This window comes from Neomonachus schauinslandi, chromosome 1 (genome assembly GCF_002201575.2).
Source record: "Neomonachus schauinslandi chromosome 1, ASM220157v2, whole genome shotgun sequence".
NCBI classification, from domain to species: Eukaryota; Metazoa; Chordata; class Mammalia; order Carnivora; family Phocidae; genus Neomonachus; species Neomonachus schauinslandi.
In genome coordinates, this window is record NC_058403.1 from 64,204,114 (window position 1) to 64,230,108 (window position 25,995).

The window sequence follows — 25,995 nt, forward strand, 5'->3', positions numbered from 1 at the left end:
TTTTCTTCTCATTACGTGATAATGTATTGTGTGTCCAGAAATTATTACTTTCAAATTTCCAATGGGACAAGGCTGTTTACCGTAACCATTGTCTTATGGATTCTGTCACATTCTCTGTGTTTGCCTTGTCAGACTGAAGGATCTAAACTGCCACCTTCATATGGAAGCCCCCTCACTTTCCCAGCTGCACATTCACCATCTCTGGAATGCTTCCCACTCCATATACTTAGGTCTTTCTTGAAGTGGCCCAGCCCCAGCATGGCAGACTAGATGCTTCGTTTCTATATAAGGCTAAGCTCAGTTTTCTGTGAGGGCCTTGGCTAGTCATAGTAGAAGTATAGCAGCATTTAGTAAACACAGAGTTGAAAATATGTTAGGCCCTTTCACCCAGGACTGAGAAAAATTGCACACAGGTCTATGAGGTCTGGTTTCATCCCTGTTGGCAGTGAGGAGGTTCTGACTCCAGCACCCCGGGAGGGCGCTTCTGCTCTCATGCCCTCAGAGCATGGGTCACAGTGATGCACTTGGTGTCCCCGTGGAGTGCCACGCTGTCTCCCCAACTTAGAGACATCAGTGAAACCACGCTGACAGGGTTTACCAGGTTCCCTAGTATCTGTCTATAGTTCGCACAGTGATCCCTGGGAGTTTCCAAGATAACCTGTCAGTCTTCCTAGGAAGTGCTTTTGGTAAGGCCCCTAGTTGTACAATTGTACCCTTCAGTTTCTTTAGAATTCCTTGGTAGGACCTTTTAAACCAAACCACTTTTTGCCCTGAATTAGTCTGTTAGGTTTGATCATGGTATTCATTTTCCATTCTCCAACCATCTGCCTATGATTTGTCCACTTTAAAGGACAATGTAGGGGGTATGGATAGTCCTACAGTCTTCTTCAGTAAAGGCGAGGGCAAGGAATTAAAATCCACTAGAGAGCATATCTGATAAATGCCTATAAAAAAATCATGAATGATAACAGCCGTGACTAGTGTGATGCAAGTTTCATGTAATAAACCTGAAAGGAGGACAGGATGTGGCCTCTACCTTCTCAGGAGTCTCCAACCTTGTCGGGGTGATGAAACTCACAAATGCAGATCAGTGCAGTCCTGAGTAGAGGGGGCTGCTGACTCCAGGAGATGGGACTTCATGGATGAGAGGGGACATGAGCTAAGCCCTAAAAAATGGTAGGATCTGGATGGAAAAACTGTAGGTTTTTGAGCAGGAGGGTCTCAAGACCAGTTCGGCAGTGGTACATGGGAAGAAGTGGGTGAGGTGGAACTGGGGGCACAAGGAAACTGGGTAGAAAGTGCCTGAGATGATGAAAGTCTCATGTATGGTGGTGGCATGGATACAGAGAAAGGAGGGAATTCAGGAGAAAATTCTAAAGAATAAGATCTGGCAACAAACAGATAGAAGAGAGGAAGGTGAGAATCCAGGGAACTGCCAAGATCTTTGCCTTTGAGAGCCTGAAGGTTGGCGGTGTGTCTTCCAGAGTCAGAGACCAGGCAGAGGCCGAGTGGGGGAGAGGTCGGCGATGATGAGTCAGTAACGGACTTAAGTCTGAGGGGACAGTACAACATCCCACCGAGAGTTGAAAATAAAGGCCTAGAGAAGCACGTCTGGACATGATCCATGTCGGAGTGAGAAACGGGGTCAAGGGAACAAATGAGCTCAGGAAGCAAGGGTGGGAATGGAGGGCTGAGGGTGGCCAAGGAGCAGGAAGAAGAGGCTGCCAGCAGACCACCTGGGGGCTTTCTGCAAGCCAGCAAAGGTGCCTTCCCCTCTAGGCAGATGTGACCCCGGACCAGGTTACAGGGCTCAGCAAGCAGTGCAGGTTGGATTTCAGCCCCCTTCACCTCCTCAAGCAGTGAAGAGCCTGCATGACTGTTACAACAACTCTGAGGGCAAAGCAGCCAAGAAAGCAGGGCAGGCACATGGAGAAAACTGGGAGCAAAATCAGGACGTCTAGAGAGCTCCAAGGAATGGATGATGAATGCCATTGTATGAGAAATGATTTGGCAAATGTTGGGATGAAACAGCAAAAAAAAAAAAATTTTTTTTAAACCTCTGCCGAAACCTGAACCAAAAGCCAGACCAGACAGAGGCGGTGAGGTCCTATGTAAGGAGAACTGATACAGGAACCTGGAGAGAGGTGCTGGACATATCTCTCTCTGCCTCCAACACTGTGTGACTTAGGGGAAGGTGCCTGACTCCTCTGGGCCTCCGTTTCCCCATCTATAAAAGGAAAGAATTGTAGATGATGTCGAAGTCCCTTAAACTGTTAAGATTCTCTTAACCAGAAAGCCAGACATTTGCCATTTCAGATGTTCCTGAATATCAAACTTTAATCTCCCAAGGAAGTTCACCTAGACGCCCAAACTACAGACTGGGTATGTATAGAACCTTCTGTGAGTGTTTCAGGTTTCTGCTGAGTTTTGGTGGTAGAATTAAAGTTGGCTTTTGTAGTCAAAGAATTTTTGTAAGCAATACTTTTTCATTCCCTCCTGGGTCATGACAGGAAATCAGAGGAGCAGTAATGGGACCCCAATTGAGTGGCCTGATTTCACTCTTGGTGGACTGGTTGGAACCCTCTACTCCCTTTGAATGCCATTAATGACACTTTTATTCTATTTGTGTTTGCCTTGCAAGAAGAAAAGGGAGAGAATGGCTAAAGGAAATTCACATGAGATTCACAATTCTTCATTCCTGCCAAGAACCTGTCACTGAAGTATGTCTGGGACTGCCAGGGCTCACATTTACTCAGCATCCATGCTCTAATTATTTCCACATGTAGTTCAAGGCAAATGGTTGATTAAAAGTTAAAAAAAAACCACAAAAAACCCCATACACCTAAATCCCAGTACCCTCCACTAAGAGAGGGAGAGCTCTAGGGCAGCTATAGGAGACCTCTGAGAAAACATTTTGGAAATGTCCCCTGTAGTGCCAGGCACATCAGACCAACATCCCCACACATTGCCAGCACTCCATCCCAAACCAACCCTCCACCTCCCCAAGCTTCCCCAAGCACTGAACCAAACACGATTCACATTCTTTGAACTTCTGAGTGGAATGTAGGATTTATTCCTGCTTTGGTGGAAGGCCTAAGAAATGGATACAGGCTAAGAGCTACAAGTTCTCTCCAGCCCTTTTGCCCTGGGCTCTACTGAATTTAGGTAGACTCTGGGTAGTTCCTGATACCACATACTAGGGAAGAAATCCAGTGCGCAGAGAACGTGGGTACCTTCCCCAAGCTGGAGAATAGTCCCCATGTATGCAGCTCCTTTCCATAATCCCAATTTGCATATGGCTCCCCCTAAAACTGAAAGTTAACCCTCTGTTCCCCAAGGTGGTTCACATGACCTGGACTGATTCAGATGCCTGACACTGTCATCTATTGACATCTACTTGGCCGTATTTAACAAGGTCTTTGGCAGTGACTCAGTCTTCTTCCTGTGTCCTGGGTGATTTCATTGTTTATGTGGCCTCAAGATCCTTGACCTTCTCACCTCCAGTAAACCTCACTTCTAAGGTCCTCTGGCTACGGGGAGCTTCAGGAGGTATCTGTGAGTAGAGCAGGTAACTGCAGCAGACTAAAATAAAGGGTACAGGGCTCCTGAGGCCCTACATTTTGAAATGAAAACTCATTACCCTTTGAAAATGTCAGCACCGTGAAGTATTGTTAGATGCTTTTTTAACTTTAAAATGGGCAGAGAATGTCCCACAAGACCAGCTAAAAAAACAATGTCACCATCTGGGAAGTCTGATTTATTGTCTGAATTACACAAATTCTTCCTGTCCTTCAAGGATCAGCTCAAGTTACAAAACTCCATCCTCAGTGACCTTTTCCTCTTGAGTGTTATGAGCTCCTCCTTCCATCTCTAAACTTTCATTCTTCTCTGTACAAACTCATTTGATCACTTTTTAAAAAATGTAATTGATTATGCAGACTTTGTCTTCTCAGATGAACTGTAAGTTCCTAGAGGACAAGGCTTTAAAGTCTGTGTTCTAAAATCTTTCATAGGTCCAGGCACAGTACGCTGTGCCACACCATCAACCTTTGTTCAAAGTATCCAAGAGCAGCTGAGCCACACTGCCCTAAGGACCTAGAGCAGGGGCAGAAAGACAGCCCCCTGGGCCAATTCCTCTCCTGGGGCTGCCTCCTTTCAGGATCAGTTTTTTTTGGAGTGGGGGGGGAAATAGCCTAAAGACCCCTCCCTTCTCCACCAGGCCATAAATATTCAGCCTGTAATTTCCCTAATGAGAGACTGTCTTTGACCCACAGAAAGACACTGGGGGGTGTGTGTGTGGGGGGGGTGAGGTGGATAGGAGAGCAATGGGGGATGGAAATGGCTTTCAGTCATTTCCTTTGTCCACAATTAATGTATAATCTTGCAGACATGATGAGGGAATGAGAATGGGAAAAGGGAAAAGGATGGAAGAGGAGGCAATGTGGGAATGCAGGGTACCTCGCAGGGAGGCAAAATTGGGTGGGACTTCAAAGTGTAGGGTGGAGGTCGCCAAAGAGCAGCCTGCCACCTTGGTGACCTATACAACGGAGAAGTAGAGAGAGACAAAGATAAGCAAGAAGGGCCAAGAGAAATTGTGAAAATGGGCCTATTACCCAAGGTAGCTGTTTTGTGTTAACTCTTCTCAGGAACCCTGCTCCTACATTGTCCTGCGGTACTAGGGAGCAAGATGGTCAGTCTGCCTAGACATGAGAAAGAACAAATTGCCATTGCCTTATTCTACCCCTCCCCCACGTGCAGAAGGTTCTGGGGGTCTCCAAGCACTCCCTTCTGGCTCATCTACTAGGCTGACCTTACTGTGGGGTGGAATACACTGAAATGGGAGTGACCGGGGAAGGGCTAGGCCTCAGCTGTGCCCAAGTGTTTTATTTGCCGGGGTGCTGGGCATCTTGAAAGGGACTGTAATGTCCAACCAAGAGCTGAGACCATGTGACAGATGGAGGGGGCAAGGGGGCAAGATAGCAGGGAGGTGAAGGTTGACTGGAACAAAGTGGAGCAGAGAAACCCCAGAGACCCAGTAGAGCATAACCGTGTGAGTCTCTACTTTAAAAACACAGACAAAGCCCTGGTACTCCGGGGGCAGTGTGGCTGCAAAGCTAACAAGTTTCTAGCATCCCAGCAATTATTCTCCAGCCTGTGGCATGCATAAGGGGTTAAAACGCAGCAAGAAACTCCATGCTAAATGAAGTCACCATATGCGTGGCTCCGTATGGTTCTAGGAGAAGCAGACAGATGTAATTAGATGTTCTTAAGACACTGTGTTGCCATGGCAATGGTCGGCCAGGAGAACCTGGAGTCCGAGGAATACAGTCTTCCAAGGAAATGCCAGAGGCAGGTGGTGTTCATCATCCTCAGGCTCCACAGACAAGGCTTCTTCCCCCCATCCCTGGCCCGGTCCTACACTCTTGGGGACCCTCCCTCTCCAATTCCTCCTCATCCCCACTTCCTATGCCCCAGATAGGCACTCAGAGCAACTCCAAATGCAGATGAAACACTCCCTTTGGATGTCAGATGGCATCCAAAGGCAGGAATTAAGGAGAAGTCGAATCTTAGGAGAGTTCGTTCAGGAGACATTGTTCTCTGGGCAGTCTCTGGTCCCAGGGGCTTTCTAGAACTGAGTGTGGGGATCACGAGGGAAGCTGCAAGCTTAATGTACATATCACTCTGGAGCCCAGTTCCTCTATGAGGTGGATGCTGGATGGGCATTACAGGACAAGTAGGGGTATGTGAGCTTGAGCAGGGGAATGTCTGCTCTTAGTAGGCAGCCATGCATTTTATCAGCCAAACTGGAACATTCTGAGAGTAAAAGGGGACCTTTAAAATAGATATACTTGGACAACAGGCAGAGACTGTGACATCTGGTCACCTCAATTAACAGGTTACCTAAGGGGAAAATTACTACTTTTATTTTACGGAGTGGAAATTCTAACCTGGTGTCTATGAGCCCCCAGAAACCCAGCTACGGATTTTGGGACTGGATTTTCCTAGAGCATAACCTAGGAAAGATGAGAAACTCAAAGAAAGTACTACTCCGGGCATGAACTGCCTTAATCTCTTTGATTCAATTGCCACATGAGGATATTCATGGGGTTCTGCTGTTGCAAAACTGGGGAACCTGGGCAGACGGGACCACTTTCCTTCAAAATCTCGGTCATTACAAATCCTTCCAACTGCTTCTCTAAAGAGAGAAACATTCATTTCACACATTGTTGCCAAAGAGGGATGATTCTCTATGGATTTATGGCAATAATGTGGTCAATAGAGTGGGATCATTCCACAGCAGAGAGACCTAATAAATCTGCCCGTGATGAGTGGAGGTTTCCAGGTGTACATTCTTACACATTCCTTAACAACTGAACCAAAAACAGTGGCTCAGGGATTCTGTGGTCACAAAACCCAGGGAAAGGCTAGACTCTCCCAGGGAATCAGCAGAAATGACTGTATTTTAGGCACAACATAACCAGCCCAGAAATTATGAGAATGTGGTTCAGCCACAAGCTCTGTTACAGAACTGTGGGATGTTCAGAGGGTAAGGCCCACCCAGGGTGCATCCCCTAGTATTTTCTCAGAGACTGTGGGAATCACAGCCATTTGATAAAAGTTCCTGGCAGTTCCTTGACAACCGTGACTAGTAATGGCCCTCTTCTCTCAACCCTGGCTCAAGGCTGGGAACCACTGGGGCCAACTTGCCTTATTTACCTGCACCTAAATGCAGACAGGTTCTAGATACTGAGGTGCAAAACTCTGAACTTAATGTGTAGCTTCCCCAAGATTTTTGGGTGGCAGTAAAGGGCTCCTTACAACCTGTAAGCATCAATTAACACCATTGCTCTCTGCTAAGCGTGTATGCTGGGAAGTCCTGACACCCACTGAAGGTCCCCTGCATTTTAATAGTCCAATTTCGAGAAACATTAACCTTTCTGGAACAAATTAAGAACTTGATAAAATCAATCCCTTTGGGAAAAAAAACAAACAAACAACATTGCAGGCACAAATGAATCTGCCTTTCCTTGTCACTGTCCAAAGTAGAATTGGACAAAACCTATTTCCGAGCAAGTAGTTGAGCACCAAAATACCAAACATCAAGTTGGATGCTGGGGACTCAAGGAAGGATAAAGCACAGTCCATGTCCCTAAGCTGCTGACAGTTTAGTTGAGGAGTTGAGGAGATGGGGTACAAATACATGGAATTTTATGCATTTATTTATTTGTTTGTTTGTTTATCTATTGAGAGGGAGAGAGGGGGTGGGAGAGGGAGAGAGAGAATCCCAAGCAGGCTCCACACCCAGCATGGAGCCTGATGCAGGGCTTGATCTCACAACCCTGAAATCACGACCTGAGCCAAAATCAAGAGACCATCACTTAACTCAATGAGCCACCCAGGCACCCCAATACATGGAATTTTAAATACCAACACAATCTAATAAGCAAAAACTCAAGACAACGTGTGGCTCAGTGTGATTTGTGGTTAAGTGACAAGAGTCTAGAGCAGCACTGTCCAATAGCAATATAATATCAGTCGCACAGAGGATTTGAAAATTTCTGGTCAAATTTTAGAAAGTCAAAAGACACAATAATTTTAATAATTTGTTTTACATAAGCCAATATAGCCAAAATATTACCATTTCAGCTTTTAACCAATAGCATTAGTGAGAAGTTTTACATGCTTTTGTTCATAGTAAGTGTTTGATACCTGGCATGCATTTTTCACTTACAGCACATCTTAATGAGACTAGCCACACTGCAAGAGCTCAATATCCACCGGTGGCTCGTGGCTTTTCCTACTGAACAGCCCAGCTCTAATACGTTCTGGGTGCTGACATATTACTGAGGGCTGAATTGAGGAGGAGAGTTTAGGTAGAAAGAATAAGACTTTCTTTAACTAGGAATGTCTTGTAAGGGGTGTATATAATTGAAGTCAAAAGATATTTGAACACCTCGGTAAGGCAGCATGCTGGGCTGCATGGACCAGGATACTGATGTAATGAATATCCAGTCCTTTCAACACAGGCAGGTGTCCTGGGCACTTAAGCCTAATTCTGGCTCTGCTTTTAATGCCTGTGGACAAGTCACCCTTCTAGTCTCCTCCATAAGATAAAATAGGTGCCACCTCCTTTAGTACTTTGTATGGCTTATCTCATAAAGCAATAAGGGGCTAATTAAACTACTTATTTTGAAACTTCCCTTAACTATTTAAATACTTTTACTTTTTTTGCAAAAAAGTCCATGGACAAATTTGGCAATGTAGTGGATATTTCTCAAAACTTTTTTTTCTGTTTCTTGGCTCAACTGCTACACTCTTTTGCTGCCAACTTTCAATAATATTACACACACACACACACACACACACACAATTTTAGTACCTTGAGATTAAAGTCAATGAAAATATGCACATTCTATTCTTCTTGAGACATTCCAGCCTTGCATTCTTTCCTTGGAGCAGTTGGGAAGTCACGGCGGGGGGGCTGTAAAACCTACTCAGGCTGGCCAATCGGCTTTATCTGAGTCAGGAGACCCACCAATGAGAGACTTCCAGGTATTCTGCTCCACTGTAGTAGCAGAACTCCCTATTTTTGCAAAGATTAAAATCCTCTGAGACCTTCAAACTGTACCAACAATGCACAAAGACCTCTTTCTCTGTTAAATTTGCTTTCCCCCAAGGACTACATTAGAAACTCTACACAAAAACCTACTAGCTTAGTTGCTACAGATTATCATTTGCAGTAAAAACACTTCCTTAGTATTATGTAGCTGTTTAATTCTCAAAGCTCTGTTCTTTACCTGATTAAACGCTAGAGAAATGCCACATATTTAACTGCTTTTGGTTACCCTGACTCCACTGAAAAGTGGAGCAACATGCTATGGAAGTCAACAATCTGGTCTATGGGTCAACAGTAAGGGAGTTTAGAGAATAAGGCTGCAGGTAAGTAGGGATGTCTGCTCCTTAAGACCCCACCACTGCTGATCACTGGGCCATTGGTGGAACTTCCACCAGGATAAAAGATATCTCTGAGATCTAAGGTGCAAATCCAGTGACGTTGTTTTGCCCATACTGGGGACATGAGAGTTGCCATTCAAATGAACAGGAGACAGAGCAAGAGCAGAAAGGATCCCCCCAAATAAAGGTCTCAGTAAATGGTGATGTCAGAAGACAAAGTGACCAGAGGCTCTGGGGCAAAGAATCACCACAACAGAATTTAATTTAATGCTTTATTTTATATTCCTTGGGATATTAGCTCACTCTGGGAATGATGCCCAGTTAAATCAGAATTGCTGTTCATGGAAGGAAAGAATAAAAATATTTACTATTTAGTAAGCCTCTGCTTAAATTCCAACTTCACCTGGAGCTGAGAGAGTCAGAATCCAGCTGTCAGACTAAGCAAGCCCAGCATTACTACCATGTCCAAGGTTAAACAAAGTGTTGATGGGCAAATGCTGTCAACCATCTTCCCAGGTACACAAATACTTGCAGAATCTGACATAGAGACCAGAGATTATAGGCAGGATACTGTGCATCGCCTCATATTACATATGAGACATTTGGATTCATTAATTAACCCATTTGACCGGTGAACCAATTCAACAAATATTTACTGAGCACCTAGTATATGCTAAGCTCAGTTCTAGGTGCTGGGGATTCATTGGTGAATGAGACAGAGAAGGACCACATCTTGAAGAAGTACATATTCTAGAGAGAGGAGAGTGAAAACAAACACAATTAACAAGATCATTTCAGATTGTGATGTACATTTAGAAGAACACAGCATATGTTTGACAGAGAAATCTGGGAGGGGGGGACACCACTTAGATTGGATGAGGGAATGCTCTCTTGAGCTGAGACCTAAGGATGAAAGGAGCAGTTCAGACAGCCAGAAGAAAAATGCAAAAGTTGTGACACAGGGCAGAATTTGTTATGTTCCCGAAACAGAAAAAGGCTAGTGTGGCTGTGCCATAGGGTCTAGCAGGGAGAGCAGTGAGAGGTTAGCTGGGAAAAGCAGGCAAGGCATGGAGCATGTAGGAACTTGTACACACTGGTAAAAACTTTGTATTTTATTCTTAATGAACTGGGAAACACTGGAGGAGAGTGATGTGATCAGACATGTGTTTTACAAAGATTACTCAGGCTGCTGTGTAGAGAATTAGATGGAGAGAGGCAAGAAGGACAAAGGGGTGAGCAGCTAAGAGGCTACTGCAATCGTCCAGTGCAAAATGATGGCGGCTTAGTCTAGGGCGGTGGTGATGGAGACTGAGAACAGTCAAAGGGGAGGCAATATATTCTGACAATAGAGCCAACAGGACTTGCTGATGGACTGGGAATGGATAGGAAGAGTGAAAACACCAAAAGAAGATTCCTGGGTACTTTGAGTTGATAACCAAGAAATACCTCAGCCAGTTCTTTGTAGGTATGGACATGGCCATGCCAATGGTCCAGTATGGAGTCACTTCTGGAAGGATCTTCCCTCAGATTGGCCCTGGGGTCCAGATAAGTCCCATGCTTTCTCGATAAACCTGCATTAGTTTAGGAAGTGAGTTCAGCAAGCCCGCTAAGACCTGGTGTCAGATGTAAACAGACTCTGCTTATGAAAATCTGTCCAGAACTGATCCGAGTTCCCAACTGTTCCATGGAACACAGCATTCAAGTATTTATAGTATTTTTGGAAATGGTGCCCTATGGTGAAATGTCTGGGAAACACTGCTTATACTACTCTCCTCCTAGAAAAGAGAATAAATGATGCACATGAACATTGTCAAGTTCTAAAAAGTCCTGCAACTAAAGAACCACTTAACCTAGCACATAGATTAACATCACTCACTATACTTTGAGAAACACGGGTCTAGGCTCTGTATGTCTCTCCCTGTAGTCTGACTGTCCCCTGGAATTCAAGCAAAATTAAGAAGAGCAGCTCCTATTTATTGAGCACTTACCTTGTGAAAGGTACTGTATATTAATATCTCCCTAGCTATACACACTATATACAGGTGCCGTTTTAATTTATAGCTTTTATGTTATTATTTGTTCTTGTGAGTTTTGCTTTACGGACCATGTGTTCACTTAGCAAAAGCAGACATTATCTCCTCTGATCATATAGATCAGCAGTGTTCATTCACAGTATTTCCTCATGCAGCGCTTAATATAAAGACCAGAAATTCTTCACTTTATCGCCCCATCTTCATTTACTTACCCCACTACAATTAAGAGTGAGAATTTCTCACTCTCATCACTGCCTCCCTCTTCCTTCACGCCTCCTCTTCACTAGTTTCCTTCTTCCTATTTATTCCACTTATTTCTAAGACAAGAACCATTTGGGGGCAGTTCACATGCTTTGAACATCCTTGGGCTTAGAATTCCCTACTTTCTGTTTCTCTCTCAAAGAAAATGTCATGGCTTTCAGAATATGGCTGTCACATCTAAACCCTCAGATTGGGGGGTGCTTGGGTGGCTCATTCAGTTAAGCGTATGCCTTTGGCTCAGGTCATGATCTCGGGGTCCTGGGATCAAGCCCACGTTGGGCTCCCTACTCAGCGGGGAGTCTGTCTCTCTCTCTCTCTCTCTCCCCTTGCCCCATAATAACCCTCAGCTGTCTGGAAGACAAACACACACACACACACACACACACACACACTCTCTCTCTCTCTCATTTCACCACCACAGCAGAGAGAAGACTTTTCCTGGAGTTAAACAATAGATCACTGGGGAATGGGGAGGTCTTTACATTCCTGGCTACTGTAACATGAGTCATTACGGTTACTAAATGACAATGCTATTTACTTTACACAGGGTGTAATACTCGTAGCATTACCTAGAAAAATAACCCAATCACCAACTGAAATATAGCCACTGGGGAAGATCAAAGCTCACTTGAATCCACCAGCACTTCAATGATGCAACTTAAGCAGGAAATGAACAGCCTTCTATTTGATCAAATGTGTAAAGAGAAATTAGTGGGAAAATGCAATGACCTAGCTGTAAAATGACCAACACAGTGGGATTAACAATCCCCAGCATTGGCTGTTCTTAGAGGATTTCACATCTTCATGGTTTCCTTATTTTTGTCTAAGCAAAGGGAATGCCTACATAGGGCATGTGATGAACACACATAAAAACAACTTTTATAGTTTCTTATTATCCAGGTTGTATTGTACATGCTTTTTTCTTTAATTAGTTTTTTTATTGAAGTATAATTCACATATTATTAGTTTCAGGTGTACATCATAGTGATTTGATATTTTCGTACATTATGAAATAATCCCTACAGTAAGTCTCATTACCCATACATGTACTTTTGCAGAAAACAAAGAAAAACACAAAGACAGGGGCCCAGTTTTATCTCTCAGAGATAAAGTTATTAACTTGGTACTTGTTCTTAAGCAATATGGCCCACAAGTAGTTTAGGAAAATAAGTCTGCAGTGTGAGTAATGAATTTATTATACCCAACATTTAGCAAAGACTTCAGTGTCTGGCCTCTTTATGGCCTCTTTACTCAGAACACTTCCCAATGCTATTCTCCCTTCTAGTCCTGTCCCCTCAAGAAAGGAAGTTGAGGGCGCCTGGGTGGCTCAGTTGGTTAAGCGACTGCCTTCGGCTCAGGTCATGATCCTGGAGTCCCGGGATCGAGTCCCACATCGGGCTCCCTGCTCAGCAGGGAGTCTGCTTCTCCCTCTGACCCTCCTCCCTCTCCTGCTCTCTGTCTCTCATTCTCTCTCTCTCAAATAAATAAATAAAATCTTTAAAAAAAAAAAAAGAAAGGAAGTTGAGAAACCCCTAATGAACTCACACCTGAAGGAGGGGGTTTTCTTTGACCATTAGCCAGCCCTTCGTGCCATGCAGAAAATCATGCTTCTGTTGAACATGATGCAGACACCAATTAATGCATAAAGTAGAAGGCTTTACCCTTAAAATAAATAGCTAAGCCAGGAAGTCTGCTTCTCTGCATGTGGCTGTTGGCAAGGCTAAGGCCACACAGGATAAGAAAGGAAAGAAAACAGAAAATGCCAAGGATAGAAGACTAGAGGGGTGGGGGAACAAAGCACAAATGGACACATTCCTGAACGATTCTTAGGACTCTGAGGGGAAGCCAGCTGAATTTCCCGCTTCTGACATAGACCTCAGCCTGCCCCCAATCAACTGTAGTTTTCGTAATTATAGCATATAGTGAAGACCCATGGATAAGGCCGCCCTTGGAGGAGTGAAGCTGAGCATTCTGAGCATTTGTGACATCTGCCTGCATCCCAAAGCAGGTTTTTGTGAGCTGAGGCAGGCCACCCCAGAAATCCTACCTGGGTCCTCCTGATAAGGACCATGGCCACAAAGGGAACTCAGGTATGTCTGAGTCTGTGCTCAGTTCAATAGCTTTTAGCTGCTCTAACAGAAACTCCACACATTTATCAATTTCTTACTAAGCTTTAGATGAGCCAGGTATCCCCGTGAGAATCACCAGAAATTTCTCTGACTGTTGTTGAGTTCTTTATCTATTTTATTTTTCTCTGTTGCAAATACGCCACAAACTTGGGTCCTTCTCCACAACTGAAAATAGTTAGCCTAACACTAACAGAAGCTAGCAGGACTTGCTAACTATGGGATTTGAAAGGAAAAACGGTATATATCTCTTATTTTTGGAATGAGGTAGGAAATGAATGAATGAGCAAATGAATAACATACATTGATTACATTAATGTTCATTAACAAGCAAACTTCCCACCCACAAAAATAAGCCCTCCTCATCACTATTTTCTATGTGCCTTGGTTCAGAAAGGAATCAGGACCAGTATAATGGAGATCAAATACTAAACTAAATTAAAAGAGTCACATTAAGGGAAATTTAATAACATACATGCTTCTCTTCATAAATTCCAATAGGAATTTGGGGTTCTTTTTGTGAGGGGAAGTATACTGAGCTATAGGACGACAGTCCTATTCTCTAAGTAGTGAAATCTAACTCAATTAAGTAATGTCAATTAAGTCAATTAAGTAGTGAAATTTATGTGTGTGTCTGTGTATAGTCTATTCTGCAGCACAGCCAATTTTAACTCAACTCTGACACTGTACAAGTAGATTTATCAGGAAAGCCACAGGCAACACTGGGCTGGCCCCCCACGCAGGACCGATAATGTAGCACGCTGGGCTTATCTAGCAGGATTTAGGATTTGGACTGCAGTCCAGGTACCAAGTCTTTAAGTAGGACTAAAACATCTGTGTTGGCCTCTGTTTCCTTACTGAGTTCACCCTCACAGGTCACTTGATTTACCTGCTGAGGTCAAGGCCAAAGAGTTCAAGGTCAAGGCCTCTGCTGTAACAGCCCTGAACTGATTTGGAGAAGGGCATGGGGACCAGGGCAGTAACTTCATCAAAACCTGTTCAGGAAGGCCAGGATCCCGGTCACAGGCCACAAAGCATGGTGAGAAGGCAAGACTCATTCCAGAAAACAAAACTAGGGTCCACACCGCATTTCCAGACAACTATTTTTGTAAGCCATTTCAATACTGCATCATTAGTTGTTTTTTTTTTTTTTTTTAAGATTTTATTTATTTGACAGAGAGACACAGTGAGAGAGGGAACACAAGCAGGGGGAGTGGGAGAGGTAGAAGCAGGCTTCCCCGCGGAGCAGGGAGCCCGATGCGGGGCTCGATCCCAGGACGCTGGGATCTTGACCTGAGCCGAAGGCAGACGCTTAACGACTGAACCACCCAGGCGCCCCCTGCATCATTAGTTTTAAAAGAACATTTACAAAGGTCAGAAGAAAGTTTTGCTTTTTGGTTATTTTTTTTTTTTAGTAAGTTCAATAAAAGCTCAAGTTGCACACTTTAGAATTCTGAGTTGGCTTCCTTTTTAGAAAAATTCTCTGCTCAACCCCAAGGAGACCCAGCATCCTTCATTTCTTGCCCAGTGTTGCTGAGCAGCTGGTTTCTGAAGTGGAAAATCAAGTGATTCCTTTCTAGAGAGTAAACAGCATTTGGGATTCCCGGGTATGCACACTGGTCGGGCGCCCCGTGCTGCACTACTTAGGGTGCACGCGCAGGGGCAAGTAGGAGACACAAAAGGCCTACTGCTTTTAGTCACTCTTTTCTTCCCATTCCTGGGCCAGTGTCTCTTTTCAAATCGCTCCCTCTTGGGCCATCAGTTAAGACGAGAACTCATCAAGTACCTTAACTCCATTAAGAATATTTTGATAATCCAACCTCACATGTCTGCCTCCTTCCCTATGGATAGGATTTGTGGGCTGGGTTCTAGAGCTCCCCTGCTCCAACCCCTGTATTTTGCAGACGAGGGGTCCGGCGACTTGCCCAAGTTCATACTACCAGCGGAGGGCACGAGGCTCCTGACCTGCATGCCACTCTCCGGCCTGAGTTGTTCCCTCCAGCCCATCTCCAGCCAACGAGAGGAGGCTTGTCTGAAGCCAGCTCACATCAGGAATCTCTGGAAGCTCAGCCACAGCTTCAGCCAGCGCTGCTGGCATTTCCGTGACTCCGAATGGCTCAAGACAGCTGAAACCTGACAGTCTCATAATTCACTCACCTGCTTCTTATGTGTGCGGCTCAGGCTCCCCGCCCCGCCCCAGACAGTGTGAGGCCGACTCAGAAAACCAGGGAAGTGAGCGAGGAGAGGCAACCCAAGTCAGAGCTACAGAACTGTGCAGATCATGCTAAAAAGGCGCGGTGCCAAGCAGACACTGTCTAGACTTTAACCGGCCCCTCCAGAGGGGGGTGCGGGAGGAGGGGGAGCGGGGCCGGAAAGCCTGCTTGCTTTTTGTTCAGCGAATGCCAGCACATGACACAGCCTCTGACAGGCTCCAGGCTGGGAGTTCACTCAGTCTAAGACATTTCTTCCTCGGGGCTGGAATTCAGCTGTGGGCTGAGGGAAGTTGTGCTAATCCAGCGATCAGAGAGGAGCTGGGACTGCTTTTCCTAGTTCCTGGGGGAATCATAGTTCCCAAACTAGATGGAGTTGGGCAGCAGCCCAAAGGAGCACGTTTGTGGGTACAAAAGAACAGATTTTTAAAAAAATTTCCATTTGTCTCATCTTAGCTAAATCCGTGAGGAAAACCCACAAAAATACAGAACTGGCTTTTATGGAGGCCTGTTACAAAAATTTTGTAAGACTACTGATACCGATTTATAAAATGTACAGATGGAGAAATGGCCACCATGGTCCAATAAGCATCCCACATCTGAGAAAAAATGTTGGGTTTGGGGAGCTCCACGTATCGGTTAGAAAGAAGGTACCCCCTCCTCTGCGGGGACAGACAAGCTCTACACCAGGGCGCACAGCGTGCAGGATGGAGTCACCCCACTCTCCTTGGCCAGCAGCGTGAACAACTGTACCCACAGCAGCTCAGCTGGAGCTCAAGAGCTGTCGTTGCAACTTGGTCTTCTTCAGTGTGGAACAGTCGTGAATGCATGTGAAAGACAAAGACTGCCTGAAAACATGCCCTGAATCACTGAACACAATGCACCAGGTGCTCTAATGTTCGAGAAGCCACTGAACCGGAACCAAGCGGAGGTCATACCTCTATCTATGTGGTCCACAGAAGCTTGGATCCGGACACTTATTCGAACAAAACACGAAGAGGCCTGTCCAGGCTTTTGGGTTGGGGTTTTGTTTGTTTGTTTTTATTGTGTCCATGTTACCTAGCAAAAAATGTTTTGGGTTTGTTTTCAGAGTCCCTTTCAAAAATAAGACACAATGGGCCCAGCACACAGAGCAAGGGCTTTGAGAGCTGAAGTCTGGATTTGTATCCTGGTTTTACTCTTTACTAGGTGGCTGATTTTGAGTAACTAACTGAATTCTCTGAGCTACGGTTTCTTCATTGACGAAGAAATGAAGATTATAATAACTTCTTATCAGGTTGTGAGAATTAAATAAGACAAGGTTCTTTCCGTCTCCTCCTGCTGTTGTCTGGCTAACTACCACTCATTTTTCAGGGTGCAGCTTGGGGAGGCTTCTTGGAGGCCTTCCCAGACTCCCCGGTGCTGGGTTAAGTTCTCAGGCCCGTTCTGGCACTTACCACCCTGGATCACTCTGAGCCTCTGTCCCTGTCTGTCTCCCCCACTGGACTGCAGGCTCCTTGGGAACAGGGTCTACATCTTAGTCACCACCACTAACTTAGTGCCTGACAGAGAACAGGGTTGTGATACATTTTACCTTTGTCCCTTGAGTTAACTTTGTACCTTTGTGAAATTTTACTTTGTCCCAGATTAGGGAACCAAATACTGCATGAAAACTTTGGGCAGCTTGGTCTCCAAATAAAATGTGAACCTGGTGGTATGTGGATGTTTTGGCAGCTCCGGAGGCAGCCTGAACCCTCCAGGATGACCTCTCTGTAATGGTGTTGGAGGAAGATGAGAAAGAAAAGGAGAGACAAAAAAGTTAGAAGAAGGGAGACATGAAGAGGAAAGAGCAACACGGGGAGCAATGAAGACCCAGCTCTGGGGTTTGGGATCAGTGGCCACATGAGGCTGCAGTCAGGGCTGGCTGCCAGACACAACAGTGCCCAGCAGAGGACTCAAGGTTTGTGTGCAAACACCTAGAGTGTTGCCTTGGTTCCCAAAGGGACAAATCACAGCCTGCTCCAGGAATACTCCCCTACCCTGTCTTTGAGAGCAGGTATTTATGTTTCAAGCAATGAAAGCAAAGGGTTCTATTCCTTTGCCTGATCATATTTTCCAAACCCCAAATTTAGAATCTGTGGCCCAGTAAGAGGTGTGCTATGGGGACGACAGCAAGAATATATGAAAATGACCATCCCACAAAAAAATCCAAGACATCTGGTGGCCACCTCCATATGTAAGAAGGAGGGGCACAGGGGAGAGAAAAACTGAATGTGGAAAAATTCCAGGAGCTTTAGTCCCTCTTTTCTTGCTTTTTCTCCTTCTTCTTCCCTTTCTCGTACTCTCCCTCATTCACTCTGTCTTTAGGGAGAACCTATGCTGGTTGGCACAGCCCACAGCCGGTGCATGGGAGGTGCTCAATGAGTACCTAAATTCTTTTCCTGCAGGAAGGATAGGGTTGTGGCTTCACAGAGGAAACATTATCTAGAAGTTTGAAAGCAAGTTTGGCTCAGTAGAAGCAAGGGCTCTGATACAAATTCTGGGCGTCAAAGCATCCACTGAAAAAATATCCCAGTTGTCTTTTAAAAAGCAGGTGATCCTTAATCTCTGGAGAGAGTAAAAGAGGCAAGGAGACTTTTCTGCAAGCCATGGGCGTCTTAGTCACCAGCACTAACTTAGTGCCTGACAGAGAACAGGGTTGTGATACATTTTACTTTTGTCCCTTGACACACTTATACTCACACCCCAAGGGTTTTGGAGCTCTTCCAATAAATAGATGCCACAAGAATGATACTAATAGCTAACACCACATTCTATGTGCTGAGCCACTCTTCTAATTGCTTTACATGTAAGAGCTTATTCGATGCTCACAGTTAACCTATGGAGTAAATACTCTCTAGTAAGCCCATTTTATAGATGATACAGGCCCAGAGAGGTTAAGTACTTCCCCAAGATCACAGGGCTAGTACTGAATTCAAGTAATCTAGCTTCAAGGTCCTGGTGCTAAACCATTATGCTATACTTCCTCTCAAGGATAAATCAGTAAATGAAATAGTGACAACCTGAGCCAGCACACAGGTTGTACAAATATAGACAACGCCTAGTGGATGTTAGTATGTAAATTGAGAATTCTCTTACTGAAATCATTACAGAGTCAAAAACAGTCTTTGTTAGAGCCTAGGAGGAGCTGGTAAGAGGCACTTTTTCTCTTGCAGGTGTTTGGTGTTGACTATGTTCCATGGGTAGCGGAAATTTTTCCATTATCTAATTGGATAGATAGCAGAGAGATTGCCATTATTGCCATTTTACAGACGAGCAAAGTGCGCTCATGGAGGTTAAGTAACTTACACAAGGTCTCACAGCTAGACAAGGGGAGAACTCAAACCCAGCCCATTACCCAGAACCCTTGCTCCTAACTGAAGCTGCAAGTCAGAGACATTAGGTGGCTTAAGAAAGGGGCAGAGCAGGACTTCGAAGTCAAGGGCTCTTATTGTATAATGTCCTTCTTAGTAATGAGAAGGTGCTGTAGCAGGGTCCATGTAAAAGGTAAGACTTGGAAACACCCAGATATGCGAACAAGAGAAGAGAATGAAGAAAGGGAATCCGTGGAAGGCTTGAGTGACATGAATATAAGAGAAAAGCGTCAGCAACAATTTCCACACAGAAAGCTGCCACCTACTGGACGGGCTGGTGACGGTCAAGGTAGACAGGAGGCAAATGGCCCAGTGACTCCAGTGGAGCCTCTCAAGTTCTGAGAAGGCATCCATCCCACTGCTGCATTTCAGGGTTTTCCAGACCAGCAGCCAGAGGTGAGGAAGGGGGCATTAATTTCTGTGAAAGCCATAAATCTGGCCCCCTAAATTTGGCCAGGTCCATTTGAGCTGCACAGGAGTTATGGTAATAGCAACTCCTTCAGAACAGGGACCTACATGGTATTGCCTTTTAGTTCCACATTATTCTCAATAGCAGCATATGGGCAAAGGGACTGGCATAATGCCTGGCACTTCTGTAGATCAATAAATTACACTCATTTACTATCACCGAACGATAGAATCAAAGACTGTGGGGAAAAGACAAATTTTGCCTCAGACACAAAAATTTAAATCTTGAACAAGATAAAAAGTAATGACAAAGAGGCAGTTTCCTTATATCAGTTCAAGCCAATACCCCATGACACACGTTATGTATAAATCAGGGCCTGCACCATGTCATGGCTTTTGCCATGTGTCACATGACTTGTTTTGGCAACAGTTAAGCTGGTCAAAAATAGTGTCCGGGATTATTCAGGGAACATTTTAAGGGTCATAAATTCAGACTTAATTCTGGGAATAGCTTATTGGTGAATGGCTTCCAAATGAGCACATAAAAAGTCTGTGAAGAGATTTCATGGAAATCCTCCAACCACAGCAGAAAATGCAGATTTATAGGATATATTTTGTACTCCAACTACCCAAAGAGCTTTCTATTAGCAAGTTATTGCCAGATGGCTGCTAATGCAGGAGCTGTTATCTATGACAGTAGCAGCTCGTAGAGCCTTAGCAAGAACAACTGTTTACTCCATCAGAACAGCCGAGAAAATTCTCATTATCATATTCTTGTTGATGGCCAACATCTAATGGCCTCTAAGGGTTTGGTTCCCTTTAAGATGTTCGAATTTGCCTAAAGAAGTAAAAAGCTTGGGCCAGGAATAAAGTGCTGGGTTGTTGTTTTTGTTGTTGTTTTTTTTTTTTTTTGACATTTTCATCTATTCACTACCCTAATCACACCACCTATTACCCCATGTTTTCTTTGTTTCACATAGTCCTGAACTCTGCTTTCTAATCACCTTAATTTTGCTTAAAGGTATACCAATGTTTGTCAGTTTGATGTTTCCAGAAGGAATGGCAAATACCTTTTATCTCACACACAGACTAACTAATTGCTAGTGGCTACCCAGAACATTGCTGAGGATTTTCAAACCTTCTCCAGACTCAGGAGGACAGAATTCTAGGATTGATTAGCAATGTCTGTCATGGGTAAGGGAGAGGATAGTGTGACACACATGCCATGTTTGTACCATCGCTGCAGGCCATTTATCTCATAGTGTTGTGAGATACTTATTTTTATTGCCTACAGTGTCTAATAGGTTCACCACATATATCTGTTGATTGATAATTTCTCTGGAAGGAGGGATAAAGGGCTGATTTATCTTTAGGTAGTAGAATCATGTTAATTTCACTCTTTCCTCTAGTCTTTTCTATAGTCTCTAAGCTTTTCATGAGCATATTTTCATATTTTATGAAAAAATAGCTCATTTTCTTATTTAAATAGAATAGCATGTATTAGGAGGGTAAATTCCTCCTGAAAAAAGTAGAGGTCACAATAATCCTCAAGATGGATTTTAAGGCATTTTGTTATACTTCTCTATAAATCTGTACACAGTTGTGAGGATAATGCAAAGTGGAGAGTATTCTGCTTTTTAAATTAAATCATAATCATTTCCCAGAGCTTTAAGAATTTTTGTAAACACAACTTTTAGTGGCACGTATTGTTGTTAACCCTTAACTCTTCTCCTATTGTTGGATATACAGATTTTAAGTTTTTCGCCATCATAAATAATGTAATGGACATCTTACGCAGTCCCTCTGAAAGTAATAATGGCCAGGGCAAAGTGGTCAAAAAGAATTATTTGAGTTTCTTTCCTTGATTTAGTTTCTCAGTGTAGATTATATTGAGCCCTGGAATATCCATCTGCAAAATAGCCAAGTCAGCTCCCCCAAAGCTGATCCAAAGTCTGCTAAAATGGATTCATGTCAATAAAGACTGTATTTAACTGTGCTTGCTATATGTCTGTGTAGTTAACAAGAAAAACGATTTTCTAGTATAAACACTGTTAACTATAAGCTAAAAAGCTTACAATAATATCCAAATTGCAATTATCATATGGAGGGGTCAATTTACCTTTTCATTAATTATTAAAGGTTTATTGTTAAAACATGAATTAAAAGCTTGCCAAATGTTACTAGGACCGGACATGAAGAGACCAGACTAATTAAATGATGAGTGATAAAATGTAACTCCAATCATATCTACTGCTCACTTGTTTCATTGTAACTGTTTCCGCATACCATGAGTTCACAGCCTGCTTTCTGCACCAACTCCCTTAGTCTTGACTGGGTGGTGGCTACATGGGTGTAGCCATATGTTAAAGTTCATCAAGCTATACCTTAAGGATTTGTGCATTGTGCTAATGGGAAAAAAAAAACTTTAAAAATCAAGGGAAGCCTATGTTAATATAAAAAAAGCAATAATTATACAGATACTTGTTTCTCATGTAGTTAAGATATTACAGCTGCTACAGTTTAAAGCATCTGGCCCATCATTAGATCGTAAGCAACCTGAGGGCAGAGATCATGTCTTGCACTTCATGCATGACTCTGTAGGGCGTGCTCAGCCCGTGGCAGGGATACTGGCTGATGGGCCCTGTGAAGAGAAGGTCTGTGCTGGTAATGACTCAGTCCTAGAGAAAGCACCCCAAGCCAAAGTCACAGGCACCAGAAGATAGCACCTTAGAGAAAATTAGGCATTGACTTGCATGACAGTAATCATCTGGCTTACAAAATGAATCCGTCTAAGTGTAAGGTTTTCTTCAATCCTATAATATCTGGTGTCATTACATTAATCCTATTTATGGCTGCTAGAAATTTTGTCTTGATGTCCAGTTATTTGAAGAGGAGTAGAAAAACAACACTGACATTTTCAATTCATGATGTGTGACCACTGGTATTTACAGTTCATCCTTTTCTTTCTCTGTTTTCCTAGAAACACATCTTTCCGACTCACTGACTTTGAAGGCTTTATTTTCTTCCCCAGGACATTACATCCATTGCAGCCCATGCCCTCTGATCACCATCTCACAGCTCCTCCCCAACCAGCTCCTTTGAGCTTGAGAACTGACTCCCGCATTCCATCACCCAATCTAGAGATTTCTATGGGAACTGTAACATGTCCTCTTTCTAAAGACAGTTTCAGTGGCCAGGGCCTCAGTGTGCAGGGTGCTTGCCCAACTGTTTTGGTTAATCAGCAGAGGCCCTGCTATGTTTTAACATTCTAATTTCTGACAATGATCTTTAGAATCACAGCAAGTAGTTTATTTGCCAATGGATAAACAAGGTATTATTTTAGTGTTAATGTACAAGATGGATATTAAAATCCTAGTTCTGCTGCAGCTCCAAGGAGGAGTCAGAGGATGTGGGTCAGACTCTGGTCCTCCCGAATCCACCATTAGAATAATTCTGAAGGATATAGAGAAGATCCCACATCAGCCAATAAAACTCCTAGTGGTTGATTAACTTGTACGTTGATAATAGGGTGTAAATGAGAAATGTGGCTTCAGAGGGACAATGACCTAATAATCTTCTCGTCTCTCTGGGTAATTCTCCTTCTCCTTCTTCTTCTATTATCTTAAGTGATGCACTCACAATTCGTGGGTCAAGTTTTTCCTTCCTGGAGTGAGTTTTTGACTTGTGCATCAGTCCCCTGCACATGTGACTTACCATGGTGAGTCTATAAACCTGGGATGCTCGCAATCAGAGTGCTGGCAGACACAACCACCGAGGGAGAGCGGAAGTGTCTTGGGTGCTTGCCAGGCTGTCTTTCAGAAGCAGGCAGTTGGGCCACAGAGTCCCCTCCAGCCTGCCATGTTAGAGTGGACTTGGATCCACCTACTGAGACTCAAGGGCACACTCTCTCATGCCTGGACTGTCAAACTTTCCTAGCCTCTGTCCACACCTCTCGCTGAACTGCGGTAATTCTCGGTGGGAGGCGAATGGGTGAAGGAGAATGAGCAAGTCCACATAGCCCCCTCCCAACAGAATCTAGAAAAGGGGTAGCCTTGTAATTGTTAGTTGAAGCACTCCCTCAAGCTGCTGCCACCCCCCATTCCTCACCCATACAGATGCTAATATATGCTCTTCAACAGACCTGTGCCTCACTCCCCAATACCCCCTCTCAAGCATAGACTGTAAAGGAGCCTATGAGTGAGCTCAGGTGGACAGGGCAGATTTTGCGGGGAGGGTGCCAGAAGGCATACATTGGTGATAAAGAGAAAGTAAGAAAGAGAGGAAACAATCAAAAAAGCAAGTAGTGCCAAGTGAGAAAGAGACCAGGGAAAACATTCGAAATATAACACTTTCCTCAATGAGATTTGTTAATAGTTTCTCGAATCTAAACAAACAGTATTTTCAGACTGGCATTAATAATGATGACAACCACCTTTTCCCAAGCTTGGGACACCTTTGATTCTGGAGGTCTACTATCGCAAAGGCTTGGCTCCTTCCAATATCAACATGATTTGTCAGGGAATCACATATCTAAAAAATATGTTGAGTTGAATACTTGTATTAAACCAAAAAGCACCAAGAAAACTAAGTTTATTTTCTAAATTTCATTTTTTAAAAAAATTCGACAATATTTGTACAACTATAGCCCTAAAGTCTACTAAAGTGGATGCATGTCAATAAAGTCTGTAAATATCATTATTTGGCTTTGTTTGCTGTATGTTCTTATAGCTAGGAAGGAAAAAAATTCTATTGCAAGCACAATTATAAGACAAAGACTTAAAATAATATACAAATTGCTAGGGTTAGTTTACCTTTTCATTAATAATTAAAGGTATATTATTATTAAACATGGATTAAAAACCTGCCACGTGTTACTCAGGCCAGACATCAAGAGACTGGATTGATTAAAAGATAATTCTTGGGGCACCTGGGTGGCTCAGTCAGTTAAGTGTCCAACTCTTGGTTTCAGCTCAGGTCATGATCTCGTGGTAGTGGGATCGAGCCCCACGTCAGGCTCTGCGCTCAGTGTGGGGTCTGCTTCAGATTCTCTCTCCCTCTCCCTTCCTCTTACTCTCTCCCCTCTCTCAAATAAATAAAATCTTAAAAAAAAAAAGATAATCCTTAATAATCTGGAGCCATGAAATGTAACCAGGATCACACATACTCCTCCTTACTCCTCAGGTACCCTGAGTTCGCAGCCTACTTTCTGCTCCAACTCTCAGTTTTCATGCCTCAGCACCTCTTGATTTTGTCTGGGAATTTGGTGGGAGAACTCTCTGCTCTTCTACCCGAAGCAGGAAATTGCTGCTGCGGGAGCTTCCTATGAGAGCAAAACTTTTCCCTGCAATGCTGGTTGGAGGGAGGGGTAGAGTGCAGGCTTCCTCGAATAGATCCTGGACCTTGGGTCACAGGGCCTTCAGCCTTCAGTCTCCTGGTGCGGGAATCAACAGCCTCCTCATACTTCACATCTGCATTCCAGTTCACTGAGTGATTTCACACACTAGCTGGCAATTCCTAAGCCTGCCGTAAAACCAGCCAGGGATTCACCTCATCCATCATTGGACTGCAGCTGCCGTTTGAGGGCCCCAGTAGGGATGGAAGGGTGTTCCTTAGCCAGGGCTAAATCAACCAGTGAAGAGAGATCCTCCCTCAAATTCAAACCCTGGAAAACAAAATGCATGAGAAGCAGATCTGGAGTTCAAGATGGGCCCCAAACATTGAGGGAGCTGGATTCAGATCCTTCTGCAGAACTAACTAGCTGTGTGATCTTGGGCAGTTTATCTAATCTCCTAAACCTCTTTCTTCCTCTGTAAAATGGGGATAATAAAACTGACCTCATAAGGTTGGGGAAGACTGAAAAGAAATGACACAGGCAGTCCAATGTCTGCTATGTAAGAAGTGCACCAAATGTGAACGTCTTCTGTGGGATAGTGGTTAAGAACCTGGGGTATGATGCCAGACTGTTTGGGTTCAGATCCCTATTCCTACTATTTAACAGCTTAGGGCACTGGATAAATTACATAACCTCTGACTCAGTTTCCCCATCATTAAAGTGGGGTTTCATTACAACACAAAGTAGATATCCAGTAAATATTAGCTATTTTTTAAATTTCATTGTGAGCTTGTGTTTCCAGTACAACCAATAACATAGTAGTGAATTAAGTGAGAGTTTATGTATGAGTTGAAAGTAATATATGTGTTTTTTTTTTTAAACTCATGAAGACCTTGCATGCTTTTATGATTTTTTTCTGGGCAGACTCAAGCTGTGATGCAAAGGGTGGGGCTAAACTGTAATATGAAGAAAAAAATTCAAAGAGGGAGAATAACCACCCACCAGGGAGCTATTTCTTTTGTAATGTACATTCCTTTTCTTCTCCCTCATGCTTTTTAATTCCTTCCACATTTCCTGCCATAATTATCAAATGTTTGGTTTCTGACCTCACTCTTCTGGAGACTAGAGCCCAGGGAATTTGGAATTGTTTATTTTCTGTCCATAAACCTTTGAGTTAACAGAGGGGCTTGTGAGTGAAGAGTTTGTTGGTTTGTTTGTAGTGTCTCAGGAAGGTCACTGGAGTTGAAAGGAAAACATTACCAAAAAAGCGCTGAAATA

General features: G+C 43.7%; 1 protein-coding gene across 1 annotated transcript in view; it reads right to left on the minus strand.

The window, feature by feature from the left end:
- The window catches only part of FSTL1 (follistatin like 1), a 52,577-nt gene that overhangs the window by 25,591 nt on the left and 991 nt on the right, over positions 1-25,995 (minus strand). The window lies entirely within an intron of this gene.